Genomic DNA, 9,521 nt, shown 5'->3' on the forward strand with positions numbered 1-9,521 from the left:
CAGCATCCCTAATTTAGAAGTAGGCTGGAGATTTTGGCTGTTGAGCTTCAGACCCCCTCTGATCTGGAAATGTTCTTTCCCTTTGGATTGCACATGTGGGTAGCTCAGCTGCCTTTCACCAACGAGAAGACAGGCATAGTTTTCCCCATCCTTTTTGCCTGTCAGGAAGCCAAACACGATTGTCAGTGGTGTGTAGCAGAGTTGGTGTGCAGGGGTGGTGCTGCAGCTCCTCGGGTGTGTGCTCACAAGGGTGATCCCGCAGAGGACAGACCCTTACATGGCCTGGGGAGAGCCCCTGCAGGGTAGTACAGAGGCTGCTGTTGCCCTCCATGTTTTGGGGAGGAGGCATCAAGCATTTATGCTCTTAGCTGGCAGGTTTATTATTCCTTTTGCTGGTAGGACACAGTTTGGGTTCCTTTGTGCTGCAGCCTCGCTGGTGAGGGGCAGCCCACTGGGGAGCATACCCTGAGGGTGAGCAGCAGTTGCCAGGACAAATGCAATTGTTGGTGGTCTCAGGGGGCTGCAAGTGCTCTCTGTGGGAGCTGTTTGATGTTGGTGACCCCACACTGAATCAGGAGGGGAAGGAGGAAGCTGCATTCAGCATTCTCTGTATAAGTATCTCTGCTAACGACCTGTGCCTGGTAAGGTGTAAATGTATGCATACAGTCAGCACTTTGGCAAGTGCTCTCTCTTTACAGACATGCTTGCTCACTGCACTGTATTTTTATTCAGCATACTCATTTATGATGTTATATTGCTGCAAAGTGTTACCCAGATTAACAGAGAGAAAATAAATGCTTTTTGTTGCTGCTGGCTTTTCAATATCCAGGAGCAACTAGAATGCTTTAGATTGTGCAGGTGAGCATTTGCTCACCTGTGTAGGTCCCTGACCCATCTCTCCTTTAGCAACCAAATCAGCTATGGGAATAACTATGTGATTTTCCTGCTTTTATCTAATATAATAAAGACAACAAGGTAAACCAGTTTATGGGTCATGCTGTCTTCCCAGCCACTTAGTACTTTGTATTGTGTGTTCTCAGTAGAAAAAGGAAGTAAGGACCTCTTTGGTGGTATGGTCCCTTCAACTCCATGGGTTCATTCTCTGCACACCAGCTCTGAATGCACCTAGGTGTCTGTGGTCTTCTTCAGGACAGCACGTGGTAAGGAGAGTCGGGGGCAAATTTGATATTTTCCTAACTTCTCAAATCAAAACAACCCGGACAAACATCACTTCTTCCCCCTTGCTCTCTTCCACCCAGCCTTTGCCTTGCCCCCTATGGCCCTTTGTAAACCTGTGTGAGCTGTGGGAGACCTGGCTGCCTCACTAACATCCTGCTCTCTGCAGTAGCCTTTAAAAGGTCAACCTCCACGGGCCAGTGGTGGGTGTGCTTGCTTCACTCTTTTCTTTTTGCCTTCATACTCTGTCCCTTGGTTCCTTGTCAAACTCTAAGAAAAGCTCTTGAGAGCCACAGAACAGGGGCAGCTTTGGCCCCAAAGAAATTTAAGTAGCATGTTTCTGTCGGTGCAGATCCCAGGTCGTTGCTGTCTGCTGCTGTAAAGTGTCAGACTCCGTTGGTTGGTGACTAACAGCAGCAACACTTAACAAAGTTGAGTGAGGATGATGGTTAAGCATTTCTCATCCTAAGGAGCTACTATGGCAGCTGCAGAAGGCTCCTACAGTCTGGCTGTGCTCTGAATAACCTCTCTCACTATGGTTCACATTAAAAATTTTGATTATCTGTCAGACTGCTGCTCCCCTTCTCTTCAGCTATCAGAGTTGCAACACTCTGTAGAAGTCATTTACTTGCCAGTGGTACTGTTAGCCCTTTGTGAACAATTAAGCTGAGGTCGGAGGTTGTAATATATCAAATTTGCGGACCATATTAAATTTTATTTTTACTGAAAGGAATTTTTGTCTCTTTTATCAGGAGGAAAATTAAGCTGTGAACTGGAATTCCATCAGGCTGTCTACTGTAAAGCCCCGTGGCTTTAGAAAAGGGGCAGTAGTGGTCAGAAATGACACTCAAAAGGTAAATTTATTTCTTTTTTATTAAAAAGGATAAGTTATGACCTGTACAGTATATCTTAAAGAAGGAGGGATGTTAACACGATAAACTGCATTTTCCCATTTCTTTTAAAAAGCCTGATTTTGCCAGGCGAGAGAAGTTCTGGATGAGAGGGAAGGAGATGCTGAGCTACCACTGAAGCTGCAGAGTGTGGCCTTACTCAGCCTCTGTGCCTACCCCACCACAGAAACTTCTGGTTTTGGTTTTTGGAAGAAATGTAGAAGGTTCTCTTCTGGTCTGAAAACAGCATGGAATTGTGAGCTAAATATTCTACCTATCCAATTGTAAATGAACAAGCAGCTCAGGATTGGTTTTTGGGAAAGATTTTCTGTTTGATTCTGGAGCTGGAAGTTTCTTGAGGTAAAGTTTTTAAAACCTTTGCAAACACTCTCAGTCTGGGCCTTTTCTCTCACCAAACCCACCAGAAGTTTTGCCCCTTAGAGATTACTTTCCAGAGTTTTATTCAAACTTACTGTCTGTGAATTTTTTGCCATTCTAAATAATTAGAATTTCCATTTGATAAATGGAAACAATGTTAATATAAAACCAAACTACAGTGAAACACTGTGTTGTTCACTTGTTTCCAGAGAACAGAGATTTTTGGGATACCTGGTCAGCACCCAGCCAGGCTGATGCTGCTTTTCACCTCTCTGGGGTTGTATTTTATAAATTAGATTGTTTAGATTGTCTTCTGGACCTACATGTGCAAGTGTGTGCTTGTTCTCTTCCTATAAGATAACCCTTCCTGTCCTGCACATAAATCAAGGTACATGTGAGAGGCTCAGGAGCCTGCATGCTGATCTTGTCACTCCTTGCACAACCTGCTCCCTTTGCACAGGTTTGGCCACCTGTGGGTTACACACAGACGTGGTTGAATTTGTGCACAGTGGCTGATGATATCAAATTAGGCTGCAACGATCCAAGAACCTTTTATTTTTCTGTAGGATTAAAGGATTGCCCTGCTATATTTGGCATGGGTTTCTCCTCCCCTCTTTGCTGCACAGTGTTATGTTCCACTCATCCATATCTCCTGTGTTTCCACCCTGAAGAAGGCGGAATTTCAACAGCAAGAAAATGGATTCTATTGTGCTCTGTATAATTTGAAAAACACCCTGTGGGATGAATTGTGCAATTTTAATATTCATTATCTCAAATGCAGACAATAGAATAGACCTTAGTAGGAAAGACTGATTAGTAGATTACTGTTCAACTTGGCACATTATTTGATGATAAGTGGGTAAAACAATTTCTCAGGACCTGAGTTTTTGGTATTAAAAAATGAAATGTAGTGGCTGTGTGGGAACCACTCTTCAGTAAATATACATGGGAGCTCACAGGCCATGCACAGGTAGAACTGACTTCCTTTGGAGCTCTTGGGCCTTACTGGTTTAGCAGCTGAGACCAAGGGATTTCTGTTGCTCCCTCCAATTCTGAATGAAAGACTGGATAAGGGGAGCATGAAATCAGTCCATAGGCTAAATGGTAATGTTTTAATTACAATTCTATTGTTATTCTTCTTATTTGTCTATTTGTAATTGGATGGTTTGCATATTCATTCCTTTCTTTCCCTGAAAAGGTTTTGTTGTTGTGGTTTGGTTTTGTTTGTTTGGCAAAAGTTTGACTCCAAAAAGAGGGTAAACTTGTCATTTAAAGGCTATAAGGGGAAGAAAGAAATAAAAAAAAACCAGCTGTTTTTCCTACATTCAAAGATTTCTGTGGGATAAGGATACAAGGTGGATATAGTTTTGCAGAAATAGAGACTAAGATTTTTGTAGACAAGAGCAAATGAAATTATGTTTGGCAGCATGATTAGGGAGTGTGATAAAATTTAGCCAAGCAAAAATCTCTTGTAACTGTCACCAACATGCATTCAAAGTAACCTGATAATTTTTATAGAGGTTGTAGTACTTGACAGTTCCTTTCTACAAGTGAAGTCTTCTGGGGTATTCATTCTGTTAAAAACTTCAGTGAAATGCAGCACTACATACTGGCTTAGTTCCTTTCCCATAGAAGACAATATTTAACAAAATTTTCCTTTCTTTCTTTTTAGCAAATAGCATGTAATTAATAGAATTCCAGTTCCTGTGAAAGAGAGAAGATGCTTTTACTTCACACAACCATCTAAGGAAGTAAGTTCATCTCCTTGTAGAAAAACTATCACAGCTACAACCTTCTTGACTAGTTCTTTATGTCCTCCTGTCAAACGTTATTCTTACTACATGGACACTTGTCAAGGTTTTGTGTCAGAATGCCTCAGACTCACAAGAGCCTGCTGATACAGTGCAGAAAGCTGTAATTTCCATGGCTGCTTTGACAGGAACTGGGACTCTGCCTCTTGTTCTGAGGTCAGGATGGCCAGTGTTAGAGGGTTTCTTCAAGGCTAAGCCAACCCCAGGTGTGGGAGGTGTACAGGAACTGAAGAATCTTGGGGTAGTGCCTGAGCATAGACCAGGACTTGGAAAAAAATTGACTTTAGGAACATTTTCTTTCACAGTAAAGTTAAAGTAACAGTCAATCCAAGCAGCAGCCTCTGATGCCTGCCCACAGTTGCAGTGTTCTGTGCAGCTACTACACAAGACCAGGGAGCAGGGGGAGTCCACTGCAGCCTTCACTCATGCAACCTGTCTGCAGCTGTCCCCATCACAGCTTTTTCCTGGTGCCATTCGATGATGTGTAGTGACTAAAAGGGCTGCCAAGGCTGAGAAAAGAACAGGCTACAACAGACAATATTTAATAAGTGCATCCCGAGATTTTTCAGTTGTTTCCATACTTACACATAATATATTTTAAAATAGCTGTGCCTGCCTATCTACTTTTTCCCTGGTTTATGCTGTCTCTGTGCCTGAGAACTTTGTCTTTCCATTGTGTGCCGTCTCACAGACATAGCATAATGAAAAAACAATCCCCCTGCTTCTAGTTAATGGATAATCTCTAGTTTTTTGGGGTTTTTTTCAGGCAAGAGTGTTAAAGAAAGCCTAGTTTTCAGCTATTAAAAATATTCAATGACATTTATGACAGATTTTCCTCTTCTTCTTTCCTGCTGCATATAATCTTTAAGATCATTAAAGGGAAATTCTGAGATTTTCCATGCTCAGTGCTAATGTAGCACTTGTTTCATAATGAAGCTTGAAATGGTGTTTTTTTTCTCTGCACATGATTAATGCTAAAGTCCACATCCTTATCTGATAGAAAACACCAAGAACTCCACTGAAGTAAATGAAGTTAGGATAATTTGCATCAGTTGAGAATGTGGCCCTGTATCTGGCTGACATTATCCTGCCTGTTACCGTATAGACACCAGCTGGGGTGCTGTTGTTTCACTCCTGTGTGGGATAGGAAGGGTCTCAGTGGGGGAGAATGAAAGTGGAGAATGGTCTTTGCTAGCCCAAGTTAGGAATAAGCTGTCTGAAGTATAGGACAATTGAAATAAAAAGGAAAACTCACCATGATATAGTGAGGTGCAACTGAAACGACCCGAACCTTATGAGGTTGCTCTGCTTTGTGTTACTCTAGAGGGATCAGTGCTCACAGGAATTCCCCCAGCCCATGTCTGTGATGAGGGATGGGAAATTTCTCCCAGGCCCTGAGGTTTTCAGGTCAAACTAAACTGCTTAGGGGCTGAACTCAAAGCCACTTGGAGGCTCTAACTACTACTGTGCAAAATGCCCTGTTCCTCAGGTGGAGCTGGCAGGAACCAGTTCTTCAGCTGCAGCTTTGGCTTTCTATTTGCATTTGGATGGAAACCAAGAGGTTGTTTTTTTTTCTCTCTGACTTTGAATAGAACTCTCTCTCCTCCTTTAAGCTGCCCTACTTCTTAAGCAGTGATGTTGTTTGCGGGTGCTGTAGCTACCTGGTTCTGGGCTTTTGTTTCAGAACACTTGTGCCATAATATTCCCCTCCTGAGGTGTCTTGCTAGAGGCACTGTTTCCCCTCCAGTCCCAAGGAGAACACATGTCTCTGCAGCACAATGGAAACTTCTGGGGTTGTCATTGTGTCCAACATGACTGAAATAGCTGTAAAATATGATGTGCATTTTTAGTAGGTTACAACTGTCTTCCTTGAGCTGAAGGAAGAGAGCATATACAGCAAAACAGGTGAAGTTTTTTACTCAATTTTTTTGCCCCAAATAAATTTTTGCAGTAGTTTTTTACAAGTAATCTTCAATTAAATAAAACTTTATAAATATTCGATCCAGGCATTGTTTAAATCAGAACAGATTTCCTGTTGAATTGAAGGAGGTCACACTGGGGCTCCAAGTGAAAGTCAATAGTTTTTAGTTCCTTTCTCCTTCTTGCCCAATCCAGCACTTACACATAAGAAAGCTGGCCAGCTGTGAGCTGGTGATTCAAGAAGGATGGGTATGCCTCAGAAACCATTGCTCCAGCTGTCTCAGGCTGTTCTGGAGAGCCAGAGGTTTGAGCTCTTCAGCCCAGGGATAGAGAATTACAAATGTGCACTGAAATAGAAGCCAGAGTTCAGGGTGAGGACACAGTAGAGCCAAGTCCATTGCTGTGGGAGAATTATAATAAATGGCATGAAACAATGCATGATCATTTCAAATTCTTGCCAAATGTGACTTGTGATTGTCACTTTTCTTGGGAATATGGTCTGCTACAAAAAACAAACCAGACCAAAACAAAAAAAACTCCAAAAAAAGAACCCAAACCAAAAAATCCAAACAACAACAAGCTCACCCAAAAAACACCAAACCAAAAAATCCCCAAAAACAAAGAGAAAAAAAGAGAGAAGCTGGTGATGCTTTGGATTTAAAGGTTTAGGATATGACATGGGGAATTATACATGGGCCTCCTGTTAGCAAGAATGGGTACCTCTGTGCATAGTTCTGAAAATAAACCCTATCTCCAGCTCAGCTGGATTTTTTTCTTCCACTGAAGAACAAGTATAGATGTCACCGGGGAAGAGAGTAGATCTCATGATTGGAAACTTTTGATGTCATTTTCAAATGCAGTTGTAAACCCGAGTGTTGACATGCAGGTGTCCGCACCCATATTTAGAACCTGTGATATGTGTGTGCCTAGATTTTATGGTGGCAATAAAATATTGCCGAACATTTCACGGTAAATTTTTAGGCTTCATCAATTATTGCTAAAAAGAGGGGTGCAAAGGCAACTTTAGCAGAATTGAGAGTGTAATGCATAAAAAAAGCCTGGTTTTTACCATGGATTTAGAGTCAAAAAGATGTTCTGCAACATTCTGGACCCCTCAACAATCTTTACCATATACATGTACTTTTGGCAGGTAGCTCCACTGAAGTCTGGGCAGGTGATGATGACACTCTGAAGTCAATAAAAAAGTGAGGTGGCAGTAAAACCTAGTGTGCAGAATACTATACTGGGACACTCAGCATCGAGTCCCATTGCAGCACTGTGTGTGATTGGGATTCTGTCAGCCTCAGTTTCCTCTTGTGTAAACAGCAGTGATCTCTTTTGTGAAGTCCTTTGAGGTCTACAGAAGAGAAGTACTGTAAAAAGCCTTGCTTGCTACTATGCATATCTTCAAAACAAAGCCTAATGCTTCAGCTCTTTGCTGGGTTGGGTGAGTGTGCTGAGCACTTTGTGTGATCAAGCTGTAGATTACATAGGCAGTGGTTTGTAATAAGAGCCTTATCAGTAACAAAACCCCTTCTGTCATTATCAGACAAGCAGCAATCGCATTTTAAAATGGTTGCCAAATGTGTTTATTTGAAGACGGTTGTTTCTACCATGGCTCAAACCATTGTGTGGCAAGTGTTCAATTGCTTCCCACTAAAGCCAACCTCTATAGCTTGGAAAACTCTGTTAGATAAATGTCAGTTTCTGCCATAATTTGTGGAATCAATACAAACTGAGTCAAAGAATCACAAACAGTAATGTGAAAATAAAATGATCTGTGTTATGGTTTTTAAGTAAATGATGATAAACTAATAAATGCCATTAGCTGCTGCCATTACTTTGTTGAATTTAGCTGATGTTACTGTGTTGACTTTAAAAGCTATCAGCTTAACTATATAAATCCATTTGACATGTCTTTATTCAGATAAAACTTTAATACTGCAAGTGTAGCAAATTAGATGCAAATGCTCTTTTTATTTTAAGTATATTTAAAGCTGCCTTTTCAATGCAAATTTTACAGGAAATCTCAACAAGCTAGGACAGACATCTTAGCTGTCAGCGTGCAGCACTTTCATTTCGGTCTCAGGCATGGGAGCTGCGTTTTTTCCCTGCAGACTGAGATAATTAAAACTACAGAGAGATGGTTTTAAATATACATGATACACAGTTACTTAAATTGTGGGATAATGCATAAATGCAGCCCTTAACTTTTTTTGATAGCACAACACTGACCAGATAACATAGCAGAGTGGATTCTAGGAAAAAAAATCCTTGTGTAAACAGTTTAATGTTTTGGGTTGTTTTTCTTATTTTCTTTTTTTTTTTTTCCTTGCTTTTCACTTGAATTATTGTGGAGGCACAGAAGTACCAATTCAAAATCTGGTCTGTAAATGCCCTCATTAAAAAGATACTGATACTATTAACTTTTTTCTTTTTTTAATTAAGCTTTAACGTCTTTGTTTTTGAGCAGTCCATAACCTCCTTGGAATACATATCTATTTCAGCTTTCATTTGCTGAACCCCCTGAATGAGTTTATCCAAACAATGTGAATTTACTCAGATCTTTTTAAAATCCCACATCTCTTGTGGTTGATAAAGCTGACTTTAGCTAAGAAGAGTTGGATCAGGGTGATTTAAATTTCACAGTGAAAATGATAAGGGCTTTACTAGAAATAATAAGCACATTCAAATACTGTCATGGGCAAACAGTGGAATGTGCAGTGAGAAATTTGGCAAGGCTAGTCTTTTTCAGTGTTGATTTAATGAAGTAATGGATAGTAAAAGAGAAAAAAAAGAGACTTGCATTCAGAGGTAAACTTATGTTAATTCCATATCAGTAGTTTTATAAAGCTTTATTCATTAAAAAGCAGCATTAATGCTCTAATAACTTTTAAAATGTTACGCTGTTTAAAAACAACAAAAACCCCAAACCAACCCACGAGCTAGGGAAGAAGAGTCGTCTCTTTAAGCAGCTCTCTACAAAGTGGCTGAGTGATACCCTGTTATTGTCAGGAACCACATGTCAGTTTTTGAGCCTGAGGATGACTTGTGTTTCAGGGGGAAAAAAAGAAAAAAAAAAAAGGAAAAAAATTTAAAAGCTCATATCTATTTAAGCTCCAGGGCAAACGATGATTGTCCCCAGTTAAAATCGTTTTGAACATTTGCTTGTCGATTTAAAGAACACAGAGCCTCACCTTTCTCATTCAAGTGGTCCCGGAACCTGCACAGCCCCAGTTGCAGAGGAAGGCTTGTCTGGAGACCTTACATTTGCAGGACCAAAAGGATCTATGAATCCAGAGGTGCTTTTGAGCGATAACGATTTTGGCCATGGCTGTGGAATAGG

General features: G+C 40.8%; 1 long non-coding RNA gene across 1 annotated transcript; it reads left to right on the top strand.

The window, feature by feature from the left end:
- The first annotated feature begins 1,040 nt into the window (after window positions 1–1,040).
- LOC137480970 (uncharacterized) lies at window positions 1,041–4,491 on the top strand. Its single transcript, XR_011003220.1, has 3 exons — window positions 1,041–1,160; window positions 1,929–2,030; window positions 4,117–4,491. It is a non-coding gene; the product is annotated as an uncharacterized lncRNA (long non-coding RNA).
- The last annotated feature ends 5,030 nt before the right edge of the window (window positions 4,492–9,521 follow it).

This window comes from Anomalospiza imberbis, chromosome 12 (assembly GCF_031753505.1).
Source record: "Anomalospiza imberbis isolate Cuckoo-Finch-1a 21T00152 chromosome 12, ASM3175350v1, whole genome shotgun sequence".
NCBI classification, from domain to species: domain Eukaryota; kingdom Metazoa; phylum Chordata; class Aves; order Passeriformes; family Viduidae; genus Anomalospiza; species Anomalospiza imberbis.